We start from the raw sequence: 15,476 nt of genomic DNA on the forward strand, positions 1-15,476 counted from the left end.
CCTGATCGATGGAAACGTCGGCAGGTTAGGTCCCACATTTTTCTTTATTTTTGTCTATCCGGCGGTCCTCTACAGTTTGCGCGAGAACGATGTTCTTGGAGGATAACAGTCCCACCCGTAGACAGGTATTCCGCGTCCAGGCACAACTGCATCATTTTATTAATAGATAACACGATTTGAAATGGACCCCTGAATAAAGAGTTGACGGTGGACGGTTGCTAACTCAAGCTATGCAGTTGCAAACTAGGCTTAGAGTAGATTGGGTTGGAGTGATATAGAGGCTACAGATCTAATGTGCGAAGTAATGCTAATGAATTAGGTCGTTGCACTGTGAGTGAAGGACATCTCGCGTAGCGTTAGGATCATTTGCAAGGTTGCCGAATCCGATTTCGTACCTGTTTCAGAGTTTGACAATGCTGTTAATAGACGAGTTACAAGTGGTAGAAATTTTATGGCTATTTTTTTTCGAGAAACACGCGGAAGCACTTTGCGTCTCTATCAGGTGATGCTTCAGCTGATGTTCCCACTGAGTAGAGGTTTGTCAAGTCAGAGAGAGTGGTTGAGGTTCTGGAAGATTTGGGAACGTTAGGTGACTTAAGGATAAAGGTTTTCCGAGTTAGAATATCACAGTGAGTTCGAGATGAATTGATGAATAAACATTTTCTTCGCATCCGGTCACAGGGCGTGACACTCCAACAATATATTGAGGAGATTCGCACTTCAATCACGGCATTGGAATTTTCATTAACTGAGGACGAAGTAGTTGAAAATATTGTGGAAGGTATTAATCCCGAAGACAGGTCACGACTGGTGTTTTTGCTGAGACCTGCCACCTTTTCCGAGTTACACAAATTAGAGTGTAAAATCGAGAGCTCTGGAAGACAAGTGAAATGCTGACATGCGGAAAGGGATCGGGGTGAAAGGGGTAGAAGGGGTAGGCAAGGATAAAGGTTGTTTCCCGTGTGGTGATACCAATCACTCTGTGCTCCACTGTCTTGTACAGCGTAGGAATTGTCCAAACACCTGACGCCAGAAGCATGGGCGTGTCCTAAGGGGTCTTTACTACCCAAACGGTGTGACAGCGTCCGGGCAGTAACTAGTTAGTTCTTACCTTTCATTTGTGCTTACGGCAATCATGATGGACCTGTCTGTACCCTTATAGACTCAGGAAATAGTGTTTCTCTAATAGGGCTTGGTTGGTATTTGGAGAGGCGCAGCATTTGTAAGTTCGCCCCCTTGCAGGAAACTCAGCAGAGGTGTCATACTGCCAATGGGCAGTATTGCCTACAGAGGGTTGTCCCCGAGTAAGCGTCGCTATACATGGATATTCGTGGCCCGTAGAATTACCAGCCGTCAGAGAGTCGTTAGTTGATCTGTTGTTATTGGCTGTAACTTCATGCATCGGACAGAATTCTTAATTATGCTGTCTAAAGGTTTTGTTTTAAATTTTTCCTGGCAAGGGTTTTAAGCTGTGTCCTTCCTCTGGTCGAAGGAGTTAGTAGTGTCACGGAACATGATTGTGCCAGCTCAGTTATGTGTGGGAACGCGAAGCTGAAGCTCTGTTGGAAGTACCTGAGCGCTTTCCTGAAGTATTGAACAATAAACTGGGAGTCACTAACAGAATCCAGTATAAGACCAGGTCGACGGATGACACTGTGGTTCACCAACTTCTATATCGGTTGTCGTCACCAAAAATGAAAATTTTGAGACAGCTGATCATAACATGCTTTGAGACGGAGTGATACGGCCTTCAACCTGGTCCTATGAGTCGCCCATGTAAAAATTTTTAGTTTATTTACAGACGGAATCACATTCTTATGACACAGACATAACCGGTCATATACAATGACCATCTTCAGATTCTAAAGGCGGCATACGCATAACACAGGTTCATGCGTTGTCAAACTATGATTGTCATATGATTATGTCATAACAATGTGAATGCATCTATAAATAAAAAAAAAAATTACAAAATAATAAATCGCTCACTCCATTGACAAAATGTCGTTTTTTCTAAAATCGCTTATGTATCTGGTACCCAAGGGTCAAACTGGTAGTTACCGTCCGGTGGTGAATTATACAGTTCTCAACCAGAAAGTAATTAGAGTGCGTAGCACTACTGCTACCGTAAGATCAAGAGGTTAGGACAGGAGAGGAATTCGTGGCGGGGTGCTTCAAATCAGTCAAAAGATTGCTCATAAAAAAAAAAAAAAAGAAAAAAAAAAAAAGTACTTCCGGACTTGCGTGACTGTTTCTCTGAGTTTTCCGAAGCATTCTAATTCATTGTCTTAGATCTGAACTAGGCCTACCTCTTACTGAGGATTTTAAGCATGCGACAGCTTTTCCCTCAGGTTGGAACTTATACGGATTCAATCGTGATCCGTTTGGCTTTCCACTGGTGCCACAGTATTGTCAAGTCTGACAGATTCCATTTCGGGTGACCTGAAGTTCAAGTCAGTTTATAATTACTTGAATGATGTAACCGTGTATAGTGTCATCTCTTCTGAACACCTCCGGTTTAGTGAGCAGGTTCTAGTTCGTCTGCGAGATGCAGGTCTGGCCCTGAAACCGTCGAAGGCAAATTTGGCTCGGAGTGAGATCTCCTTTTTAGAACATTTGGTCTCTAATGACAGGGTTAAAGTAGGCCAGGAAAAGGGATCTTCAGAAATTTTCTCCCCCTAAGAATAAGAAAGCAGTAGCCCGCTTCATCTGAATGGCAAATTTGTCAGGAAGTTTCTGCCAAATTTTGCCCAATTGATTGCTCCACTGAACAACTTAACGAAGAAAGGAGTGAATTTTCAGTGAGAGAAAACGGAGCAAGTCGCCGTTGACACGAATAAAGTAGCTTTAAGTAATCCTGAATATCCCTGATTTTGAACAACGTTTTACTGTGCAAACTGACACATCCAATTCTGCAGTAGCTGCCACGCTTTAACATAAAGATGATGGCGAGGATCGTCCTGTAGCATATATATCCAGAGCCATGTCGCCATCAGAAGTGAAATACTCGTTGTATTAGTGTGAGGCACTCGGAGAGGCGTTCGCTTTGGAGAAGTTTAAATTACACTCCTGGAAATTGAAATAAGAACACCGTGAATTCACTGTCCCAGGGAGGGTAAACTTTATTGACACATTCCTGGGGTCAGATACATCACATGATCACACTGACAGAACCACAGGCACATGGACACAGGCAACAGAGCATGCACAATGTCGGCACTAGTACAGTGTATATCCACCTTTCGCAGCAATGCAGGCTGCTATTCTCCCATGGAGACGATCGTAGAGATGCTGGATGTAGTCCTGTGGAACGGCTTGCATGCCATTTCCACCTGGCGCCTCAGTTGGACCAGCGTTCGTGCTGGACGTGCAGACCGCGTGAGACGACGCTTCATCCAGTCCGAAACATGCTCAATGGGGGACAGATCCGGAGATCTTGCTGGCCAGGGTAGTTAACTTACACCTTCTAGAGCACGTTGGGTGGCACGGGATACATGCGGACGTGCATTGTCCTGTTGGAACAGCAAGTTCCCTTGCCAGTCTAGGAATGGTAGAACGATGGGTTCGATGACGGTTTGGATGTACCGTGCACTATTCAGTGTCCCCTCGACGATCACCAGTGGTGTACGGCCAGTGTAGGAGATCGCTCCCCACACCATGATGCCGGGTGTTGGCCCTGTGTGCCTCGGTCGTATGCAGTCCTGATTGTGGCGCTCACCTGCACGGCGCCAAACACGCATACGACCATCATTGGCACCAAGGCAGAAGCGACTCTCATCGCTGAAGACGACATGTCTCCATTCGTCCCTCCATTCACGCCTGTCGCGACATCACTGGAGGCGGGCTGCACGATGTTGGGGCGTGAGTGGAAGACGGCCTAACGGTGTGCGGGACCGTAGCCCAGCTTCATGGAGACGGTTGCGAATGGTCCTCGCCGATACCCCAGGAGCAACAGTGTCCCTAATTTGCTGGGAAGTGGCGGTGCGGTCCCCTACGGCACTGCGTAGGATCCTACGGTCTTGGCGTGCATCCGTGCGTCGCTGCGGTCCGGTCCCAGGTCGACGGGCACGTGCACCTTCCGCCGACCACTGGCGACAACATCGATGTACTGTGGAGACCTCACGCCCCACGTGTTGAGCAATTCGGCGGTACGTCCACCCGGCCTCCCGCAAGCCCACTATACGCCCTCGCTCAAAGTCCGTCAACTGCACATACGGTTCACGTCCACGCTGTCGCGGCATGCTACCAGTGTTAAAGACTGCGATGGAGCTCCGTATGCCACGGCAAACTGGCTGACACTGACGGCGGCGGTGCACAAATGCTGCGCAGCTAGCGCCATTCGACGGCCAACACCGCGGTTCCTGGTGTGTCCGCTGTGCCGTGCGTGTGATCATTGCTTGTACAGCCCTCTCGCAGTGTCCGGAGCAAGTATGGTGGGTCTGACACACCGGTGTCAATGTGTTCTTTTTTCCATTTCCAGGAGTGTATATTCCGAGCACCGGCATTTTGTCCTCGATACACACAGTCGGGTATTGAGCTGGGTGCCGGCGCGACCCAGGAAGGCAGGACTTATCGCGAGGGGTCTGCGTGCATTTCTGCCTTCGCTTCTCCGTCAAGCATATTCGCGGAGAGGACACTCAGGTAATGAGCGCCCTCAGCCATATGTTCCACGAGCATGAAACTGAGCAGCTGCCGTTTCAATACAGTCTGGGCGCTGAAGTGGCTTCTGTCGCTCTAATGGAGGTACCAAAGCTCTTCGGGAACCTAAAAGAGAAGCAGAGCCAGGATCCATTGATTCAGCGGGTCAGGCTAGGGCTTCTTGCTGGGGAACAGCTGCAGGGCTATGAATTAAGAAGACTGATACGTCCTTTAAGCTATGCTTACCCGATGAATTTGTTCTGGCTATCTGTAAATATTTTCGCAGTTCCCTAATTGACGGGCATCTGGGAGGCGTGAGTAAAAAAATGGTTCAAATGACTCTGAGCACTATGGTACTTAACATCTGAGGTCATCAGTCCCCTGTAACTTAGAACTACTTAAACCTAACTAAAAGGTCATCACACACATACATTCCTGAGGTAGGATTCAAACCTGCGACCGTAGCGGTCACGCGGCTCCAAACTAAAGTGCCTAGAACCACTCGGTCACGGCGGCCGGCGCGTGAGTAAGAGCTTTGTGAAAACTGAGCAGCACGTGACATAACGCACTATGCATAAAGTCGAAACTGGGAGAGAGCATGGAAGAACACTGAGCTCGCACACTAGAGGCAGGCACTACGAAATAATAAGGGCCGCCTAGAACGCCAGGTGAAAGTTTGTGATCACATACATAATTTTCGTGGCCAAGAACAGGGCGATGCGACCATATTTGGCAAGTTGGTTTCTCGCTTTCTGGGACCCTGTTAGGTCATCCAAGTGTTAAACCATCATACTCTCAGTACATAACCTCTTCAACGTCAAGGTTTCCAGAGACCACGTTCCCCAGATTAAAAGGGCAAGTTAGGGTGTTTTAGTACATGTAACCCCCTTTTTCCGTCCGGTGGGGTGGTCCTAAGTTTAGGTGGGAGACGTAGAGCCAGTCCGCATCTATCAATCGATCGATAGGTTGCGGTAGTGGGACACGGTCTCTGGTGGTTCTCCGCGCACAGACTATGAATTTGCGGGAAGCAGCACAGAGGGTCGTGAGGCCGGTTTACGTCTGCTGTCTGGAGCCTATAAGAAACCAATTTTAAAGAGCATAGTCCTCAGCGCAGGACGAATGTGTTTTGTGTTGACTGTGGTAGCAATGGAAATCTGGAAATTTGACTGTGCCGAGCTTGTGGAGATTTAGACTGCCTCGTTGCTACCTACTCATGAAATATTTTGGTGAAATGCTGTTTCTGTGAATTTTGCACATTGTTTTGTTAAATTCGTAGTGCTCCTTCCCGGTATGCCTGCTGTGTTTGCTGTTTATCCGAGCTCACTCCGAAAGAACTGAAGTTTACCTGTTTCGTAACAGATGTCTGTTTATTGCAAATGTTGATGACATATGTGAAACTTTCATCGTGTGTAACAGAGCTAGCGGAGCTAGGTTAAGCAGAACTGCATGTTTAATTTGGTCATATTGTGAGAGGCTTACCGTGGGTCACGTTGTGTGCTGAACTGTGTATTGTTGTTCCTTTTCAATACTGTGAAATCTAACTTAATCAGAGTGCTTTTTCAATGTAGTCATTTTAGATAAGGTGGTTAGTCTAATTTAATCAGAGTGCGTTTTCACTGTAATCATTTTAGTTAAGTATTTGTAAAACATTTTGGTGGCGTTTTTAGTTCACGTTCCTGTGATTATGTATGGTAAATTCTGCTAAGATACTTCCCACTGTAGTAGTTACGGGCAATCTGGTAATCCAAGTTTGACATCTGAGATTCGGTTACTTAGCTATTTGAAATAGTGGAGTTTACGCTGGAAAGAGCTGCCTGACCTGTTATTTACAAGTACTGTCTTAATGCAAACATGTTAGAAGTCAGCGAGTTTGAATTTTCTCCCGTTTCAAAATAGTGTGTAATGACTGTTGCTGCTGTATAACTAGTACAAGTAACGGTTCGACAATTAATATCGGGCCACGTAAGGTTTATTGACTTTCTCCTTACAGTAGAAAGATTGCTACCCAGTTGCTAAATGCTTTGTTGCTGATCACTATAATCGCTTATTGGGCAGATGATTTTTATTTACTTAAATGTGGGTCTGAAATGGCAATATAATGAAATAGATGCCGCTCATTGTAAAGCAGTGCACTGTTACTAGTTTTGTAAGAGTACTTCTTAGTTTCTGGTTGATGATCAACGAGACTTGCCCCAAGCACCAGCTCGCCCGTGGGTGGCGAGCTCACACCGCCCACCCCGTCCGTCTCATCCCGCCTGTCGCGGGGCTGTATAGCTTCTTCTGGTTCTGAACTAATGTCAACGACGGAGTAGGCCAGTGTGGCTTATGTTGTTAATGTCTGACAAACTGTCTAGTTTCTTAACTGTTTAAAAGGTCTTCTGCTGTCATCAACTGGTAACCTCATTTGCTTCTCAATATTCGACAAGTTGTTTAATTTCTTACTTCTTTTTAACAGATATTTTACTGACGTCACAAGGTAGTTGGTTTTCATATAAATAAAAGATTATGCATGATTTCAACTGTGAATGGTGGTTTCTTGCTTTCTGGCCCAGCCCTACCGCTCAGCACCGCAGTAACCTGCTTGAAGGTAACTACACCCAATACAAAAACATCATCTACAAAGAATGTAGATGAATTCCATGTCAGGCAACACTTTACCAGCCATGAGGTAGAAGAGGCGGAGAATGACTCAGAACGAGGTGGCAGTGAAACCTGAAGACAGAGCAATCAAGACCCAAAACCCTGAAGAGGGAGGAGAAGGTAAAACCATCAGACCACGTACGACGTCATGAACTGTAGGCTTGTATGTGTATATGTATGTATTAAACCGGGGACCTAGAAACGACGGAGAGGCTTTGTCCCGCCGTAGCCCTCAGCAGTTCACTACCCTATAACAGCCCACAGCAGTGCACCCACCCCACCGCCATCCCACACCGAACCCAGGGTTGTTGTGGGGTTAGTGGACCGCCCCTCCCCCACAACCCCTCCACTGCGGGAAACGTCTCATACCAGACGAATGTAACCCCAAATGTTTGCGTGGTAGAATGATTATGGTGTACGCGTACATGGAAAATGTGTTTGCGCAGCAGTCGCCGACACAGAGTAGCGGAGACGGAATAAGGGAAACCAGCCCGCAATCACCGAGGTAGATGGAAAACTACCTGAAAAGCAATCCACAGGCTGGTCGGCACACCGGACCTCGATACTAATCTGCCGGGTGGATTCGTGCCGGGGACCGGCACGCCTTCCTGCTTGGGAAGCAGTGCGTTAGACGGCGCTGCTAGCCGGGCGGGCTAACTCTAGACGTGATAGACTATGTAATAATGACAATGATAATCACATAGAACCTTCGGATTTCGTGTGCGCTGGCATAAGGAGATGCTGTGTAGTGGGTGGAGCGCTGGACTCTGACCGTCAGAATAATGGTGAGTATTTTTCCTCGTTCCAGTCCCTCTAGGATGGTCCCAGATCCACTCAGCCTGCTATCAATTGACTACTGGGGATCTTTCCCGGGGGTGAAGGGCGGCTGGGCTGATGGGCCCATCACCCTTCCCCTCCTAGTGCCACGGCCGAGAAAGGCTGTACTCTGACGAGAGCCAGCTCAGCGGTAGCCTGGTCCTGGTGTTGGTCCATAAACTTTAGCTTTACATCCATGTTTACTGGCATATAAATAGATTGAGCAATCGTTAAATTCCTGTTGGATTATCGAAATTTGGATTATTCAGAGTTTTCCTAGATTGGTTAAGGCCTTTGGTAACGAGACAGCCAATTTCCTTCCCCATCCGCCAACAGTCAGAGTTCGTTCTCCGTCTCTTATAGGCTCATCGTGAACCGAGACGTGAAACCCTAACCTTCCTCCATTCACATGCAAATAGAGCAGGTGTTCCCAGAATGAGATTTTCACTCTGTAGAGGAGTGTGCGCTGATATGAAACTTCCTGGCAGATTAAAACTGTGTGCCCGACCGAGACTCGAACTCGGGACCTTTGCCTATAGCGGGCAAGTGCTCTACCAACTGAGCTACCGAAGCACGACTCATGCACGGTACTCACAGCTTTACTTCTGCCAGTATCGCGTCTCCTACCTTCCAAACTTTACAGAAGCTCTCCTGCGAACCTTGCAGAACTAGCACTCCTGAAAGAAAGGATATAGCGGAGACATGGCTTAGCCACAGCCTGGGGGATGTTTCCAGAATGAGATTTTCACTCTGCAGCGGAGTGTGCGCTGATATGAAACTTTCTGGGAGATTTAAAACTGTGTGCCCGACCGAGACTCGAACTCGGGACCTTTGCCTTCCGCGGGCAAGTGCTCTACCAACTGAGCTACCGAAGCACGACTCACGCCCGGTACTCACAGCTTTACTTCTGCCAGTATCTCGTCTCCTACCTTCCAAACTTTACAGAAGCTCTCCTGCGAACCTTGCAGAACCAGCACTCCTGAAATAAAGGATATAGCGGAGACATGGCTTAGCCACAGCCTGGGGGATGTTTCCAGAATTAGATTTTCACTCTGCAGCGGAGTGTGCGCTTATATGAAACTTGCTGGCAGATTAAAACTGTGTGCCCGACCGAGACTCGAACTCGGGACCTTTGCCTTTCGCGGGCAAGTGCTCTACCAGGTCCCAGTTTTAATCTGCCAGGAAGTTTCAGAGCAGGTGTTCATTTCTTACCTTTCGAAGCTACCCTTTCTACTGCGGAAGTACGAAGACGTCAGATGTCGAGTTGGCTGTACGCGCATACATAAATTTTGCTGTTATAATTCCTTCAGCAAGTATTCTGTCAGGAAGTACTCAGTGTTAGTTATTTGATTTCAAACTCGTGTATGCCTCATAAACCTTTCTCCGCCGTGAAGTTCAGCAGGCAGGACAGAGTAAAGAAGCCAACGGTTCCTCTCCGAGAATGGAAGCCGTAATGACGTAATTGTCGCATTAATTTGTTGTCTGACCCTTATGATTACTGTGATACTTTAGAGTTATGTGGTGAATTAATTCACTCTGGACGACGTTTTAAAAGGTCACTGAATAAATGTTTTCGCTAAAAATGTCAGATTTGCATCGTCGTAATGTTGTTTTTCGACCGTTCACGTCCGGCTTAACTAGCCTCGGCACAAAACACGACGCCACGCTCGTCAGCGCATCGGTCACGCAATGGAGCGAGAATTTGGGAACAAATTCTATTCGTCTACAGGCAGTAATCTAAGCAATCAGTTCTGCATAAAAGAGGGTAGAAATAACTGAAAATTCTATTCCCTGGTTACTTGATTACTTTGACAAGTAAGAAAGAAACAGTTTAGTTGTCACTGAGGACAAGCCATAGATGTGAAAACTTGCCGCAGAACGTAGGCGTACGATGTAAACACAACACACAACACAGTTTAAAAATTTTGATTCTTCTGGTCTTATGGAGAATGATATGGAATCCACCGACAAATTTTCATAAACTTGTTACATGTGTTTTTCCTGCTCTTTAGCGACCTGTATGCTGTGCCGATTGTATGTGTGCCGAACTAGGACGCAAAACATGATCGCCGTTCGTGTTAGAATGCTCCTGATCACACCCGCCGTACCTACTCAGGACAATGGGATTTGATTATTAGAGAAAAGGAAACCATCGTCACCAGTGGCTCACTGATGAAGAAGCAAGACACGAGCGTTAACGTTTAACGTCCTCTAGACGAGCAGGTCATTGAAGATGGTCCGTAAGTCTGAAAGGCAATAGTAAGCGATATGAAGTTGGCAGTGAAATTTTCTAATGAACACAGTCCATAAATATCTTAATGTAACTTTCAGAGATCGCTTGAACATCTCGGTGTTGTTGGCTGAACTGGGATATTAGCTCAGAACACTCAGGATGCAAGTCCAGTGCCTTAATCATGAGCTACTTCACTGTACCATTTTATCGAGTAATGCCGCGTGGGATTAGCCGAGCGGTCTCAGGGGCAGCAGTCATGCACTGTGCGGCTGGTCCCGACGGAGGTTCGAGTCCTCTATGTGTATGTGTGTTTGTCCTTAGGATAGTTTAGGTTAAGTAGTGTGTAAGCTTCGGGACTGATGACCTTAGCAGTTAAGTCCCATAAGATTTCATACACATTTGAACATTTTTATGGAGTAAATGCATTTAATTAGTTTTAGCACTTATATTACAGAATAGTGATATCATTGACTAAGAATTTGATATTGCTACTCATTGTTTACAACAATAATTCTACGAAATACACTACTGGATATAAAAATTACGACACCACGAAGATGACGTGCTACAGAAGCGAAATTTGACCGACAGGAAGAAGATGCTGTGATATGCAAATGATTTTTTCAGAGCATTGACACAAGGTTGGCGCCGGTGGCGACACCTACAACGTGCTGACATTAGGAAAGTTTCCAAACGATTTCTCATACACAAACAGCACTTGACTGGCGTTGCCTGGTGAAACGTAGTTGTGATGCCTCACGTTTCCGACTTCGATAAAGGTCGAATTCTAGCCTATCACGATTGCGGTTTATCGTATCGCGACATTGCTGCTCGCGTTGGTCGAGATCCAATGACTGTTAGCAGAATATGGAATCGGTGGGTTCACAGGGTAATACGGGACGCCATGCTGGATCCCAACGGCCTCGTATGACTAGCAGTCGAGATGACAGGCATCTTATCCGCATTGCTGTAACGGATCGTGCAGCCACGTCTTGATCCCTGAGTCAGCGCATGGGGACGTTTGAAAAACAACAACCATCTGCACGAAAAGTTCGACGAAGTTTGCAGCACCATGGAATATCAGATCGGAGACCGTGGTTGCGGTTACCCATGTCGCTGCATCACAGACAGGAGCGCCTGCGATTGTGTACTCAACGACGAACCTGGGTGCACGAATGGCAAAACGTCATTTTTTCGGATGAATCCAGGTTCTTTTTACAGCATCATGGTGGTCGCATCCATGTTTGGCGACATCGCAGTGAACGCTCATTGGAAGCGTTTATTCGTCATCGCCATACTGGCGTATCACTAGGCGTGATGGTATGGGGTGCCATTGATTACACGTCTTGGTCACCTTTTGTTCGCGTTGACGGCATTTTGAACAGTGGACGTTAAATTTCAGATGTGTTACGACCCGCAGCTCTAACCTTCATTCGATCCCTGTGAAACCCTACATTTCAGCAGGATAATGCGCGACCGCATATTGCAGGTCCTGTACGGGCCTTTCTGGATACAGAAAATGTTCGACTGCTGCCCTGGTCAGCACATTCTCCAGATCTCTCACCATTTGAAAACGTCTGGGCAATGGTGGCCAAGCAACTGGCTCGTCACAATACGCCAGTCACTACTCTTGATGAACTGTGGTATAGAGTTTAAGCTGCATGGGCAGCTGTACCTGTACACACCATCCAAGCTCTGATTGACTCAATGCCCGGGCGTATCAAGGCCGTTATTACGACCAGAGGTGGTTGTTCTGGGGACTGATTTCTCAAGATCTATGCACCCAAATTGCGTGAAAATGTAATCACATGTCAGTTCTAGTATAATATATTTGTGCAATGAAATCCCGTTTATCATCTGCCTTTCTGCTTGGTGTAGTAATTTTAATGGCCAGTAGTTTAATATGAGCTGGACCTAGTGGCTAGTTCCGATCAAACCGAGCTGATAGGATTCAAAACGTAGAGATAACGAAAACCTCAAAGACAGCTAAAGTCCTAGTGAAACAGAAACAAAATTAAAACAGGTGTTCCTCAGGGTGCATATTAGGAGTTATTCTATTCTTGATATACATCAGTAACTTTCCCAGTTGTTTTATAGCGGAAACAAAGAACTTCGCAGAGGCCAGATACTTACAGGTAGCAAATGAATATATAAAGGTAGTAGATGAAACCGTAAGAAACATTTAAAGTCGTTCGGTATGGGATAAAGATTTATTGAGCACCAAGAAAATCCTATGAACTTCTCTTAGAAGAGATAAAATGACACTCTTTAAATGTAGACGGTGCCACTACATCTTGCGTAACAGATAGTAAATTTCTGTAAATGAACATTCGTGTTCTGTGAAGATGTATGAGCACGTCAAGACACTTGCACCTGACGTTCTGTCATCACTGTGTACCTATGTTGGTTAACGCCCTGAAATCCTGTCATCAGTGTGTAGCAGGTAGTACTTTCTAACCTGGCTTCTGTTACGTTTCACAAGCGGTTAACTGATCTATAAATACCGTAGCGGGGCGGTATGATCCATATAATAAGGAACATTAATCCAAAGTTCTATAACAGTGTGGCATGGTTCATATCACAAGATACCCCATACGCAAACATAAACCTGAAAATAGTTACACTATATCTTGTGATTTCGAAGTTCCCTCTGTAAGAGAGAACGCTATCCTGTTAATGTAATCGAGGTGCTGTGGAACACTGTTCATTACTTCCTAAAGAAATGTGAAACTGCTACCCTGTCTTTACTCACCTTAATATTTTGATGAAAGTTTGTACAATAATCTCTGAATCACTAATAGCGCTCACCTTTTAATAATTACCACTTTGCTGCCATTATGATGCTTTTGTTTTTGGAAAACCGCTGAATCTCAGTAAGGTGGTAGGGCCTACGTGTTAACTGGAAAATTAATAACCAAGATTCAAATAAAAGTTCGTGTCTTCACCGGTGTGCCGTTTAGTATCAAAACGCAATATAAAAGAACCCTTAAACTACTTCAGAAAGAAAGCGAGTGGGGTACCATGGGTCAACAAGTTCGGCGGATACCTGTTTGACACTTCCAATAATGAAGTCTGCACAAATACGTTTTAAATGGGAGATCGTTCTTTTATTGCTTTACTCAAAATTAATTGATTGAAAACTTAGGCCTTCACACCGTTAAAATTCACTTTTTAAGTGGTTCACAGCTAGACGCATAGAACAATATCGGTTTCCACGTGTAATGAAACAGAACAGAAAAATTCTCTCAGAATTTTTATCGTTGAAATGACGCGACATTAGGCCAGTTCATTGCTCGAAGAAATCGCTATGTAGTGGTATTCTATTAGTGCGAGTGCTTCCGGTTCTTGATTGTTCCGTTTCTTATTTTTCCTGGTGTATTCTGTGAAGATGCTCATATTTCTTCTCTCTTGTGGTGTTTGGTTCTTCTCAATGGTCTGCACATTTTCGTTTTTCCTCTTCTTCATCAATGTCTTCCTCACAAAGCTTCTCTTCCAGAACGTTGTTGCTTTAACTTTCCTCTCCATATAAAATACCAGCGTTCTGTGTCTCAGAACGCTGTCCCAGAGATCTTCCAAGTTTCTCCTTCTTCCACTACTACTGGACTGTTCTTCATTCATGACTTGTTTTTCTAAAATTTATTCCACATTCGCTTACCAACATTTTAACTCATCAGAATTCCACCATTAGAGTTCCTCGCTCATCAACTTTCACTTCTTTCCACAGTTTCCTGTTACACAGATAAAATATTTACAACAGGCCCATGCTTCCATTAATACATGTACGATGTATTCGACTAAACTGAAAATAATATTGCAACTCAAATAACATCTTTTATTTGTGCATGTCCATATTTACGAAGTCATGGAATAGATAAAAGAAAATAAGGAAAAAATATGTGTCATTCTACAATGCATTCTTATGGAAAATTAAAACAGTGAGGAGGCTGTTACGTAATCATTGAACGGAGTGAAATATTAAACTCACAAGATTGTCTATAGTTTCTCTGAATTACTTCAGATGAATGCCTCGACGGTTCCTATTACAATGTCCTAGTCCACTACCTATCCATCCCTGTTAATTCAGACATCTAAATGTGTAAATGTCTGTATGCCTTATGAGTGATATTATGTAATGTCCAACAGCCTTGTGAAAGTGATCCCCGGATGACTAAAAGAAATCATCACCATCACCAGCAACCACTACTACTACTACTACTACTACTACTGCCACCACCACCACCACCACCACCACCACCACCACCCTCACCACTTCCGCCGCCACCACCACCATCACCGCCACTATCACTTCTACCGTCATTCTCCACTCCAGATATGAGGGTGGTGTTGTTCAGTTGCCCCCAGGTTTTGTTTTACAATATGTGTGGAAGAAAAAGGTAGACCTGCTCATACTATAGCCGGTTAAATGTTCTCAGAGACTTTAGCCACTTTTCGGCATCGAAATGAATTGATGGTAACAAGTGAAACTTTTGTTAGACCGGGATTAGAACCCAGATCCTCAGCTTAACGTGAGCGGGCGCGTTAATCGTGTCGTCCATCAAAGCCCATTTCTGATGTCACCTAAATCTCAGGCTGTTCCACACTAGAAGCGTAGCCTGACCTACCCATGAGGCCGTCAATAGCCGTTTCGGATTCCCATAAGAGATCGGGCTGAAGGAATGGTTCTTTGGTCGTCGTACCTAGTGTATGTTCTGCCGCTGCGTTGGCTGAAGACCATTCAGTTAGTGCCGATGCATTCCAAGGTATGAAGGGTATGTGAAGATTGCGAGGGGACACAGTAAACAATGCAGTCCTTGTCGTAATGCGAAAATGGAGGGATATATCAGGCTGCCTAAAGGGCATGGTCAACGGCCTTCGGCCACGGGTGGAAACATTTCCAAAGAAACGACTAAGTCTCTAAGCGGTTCGCGTGTCGTCGTGGTTGACGTATGCCTTGCATGGTAAAACGGCGCTACCCAAAACCGGCGCCGAGGCAACTGTAATGCGCCACAGGCCACAGATGGCATGAGTTAACAACGGCTGACCGTCCAGATGAACCAAGGGGCTACCAACAGCGTCTCATCAATGACTGTTCAGTGAGATTTCTGCATATGGGCCTCCGCAGCAGGCACCTGCTTCATGCACCCAGGCT

General features: G+C 45.6%; 1 non-coding gene across 1 annotated transcript; it reads right to left on the reverse strand.

The window, feature by feature from the left end:
- Positions 1 to 8,895: 8,895 nt before the first annotated feature.
- On the reverse strand, positions 8,896 to 8,970 carry Trnap-cgg. The gene has a single exon. It is a non-coding gene; the product is annotated as a tRNA-Pro (tRNA).
- Positions 8,971 to 15,476: the final 6,506 nt, after the last annotated feature.

Source organism: Schistocerca americana, chromosome 5 (genome assembly GCF_021461395.2).
Source record: "Schistocerca americana isolate TAMUIC-IGC-003095 chromosome 5, iqSchAmer2.1, whole genome shotgun sequence".
Lineage (NCBI taxonomy): Eukaryota > Metazoa > Arthropoda > Insecta > Orthoptera > Acrididae > Schistocerca > Schistocerca americana.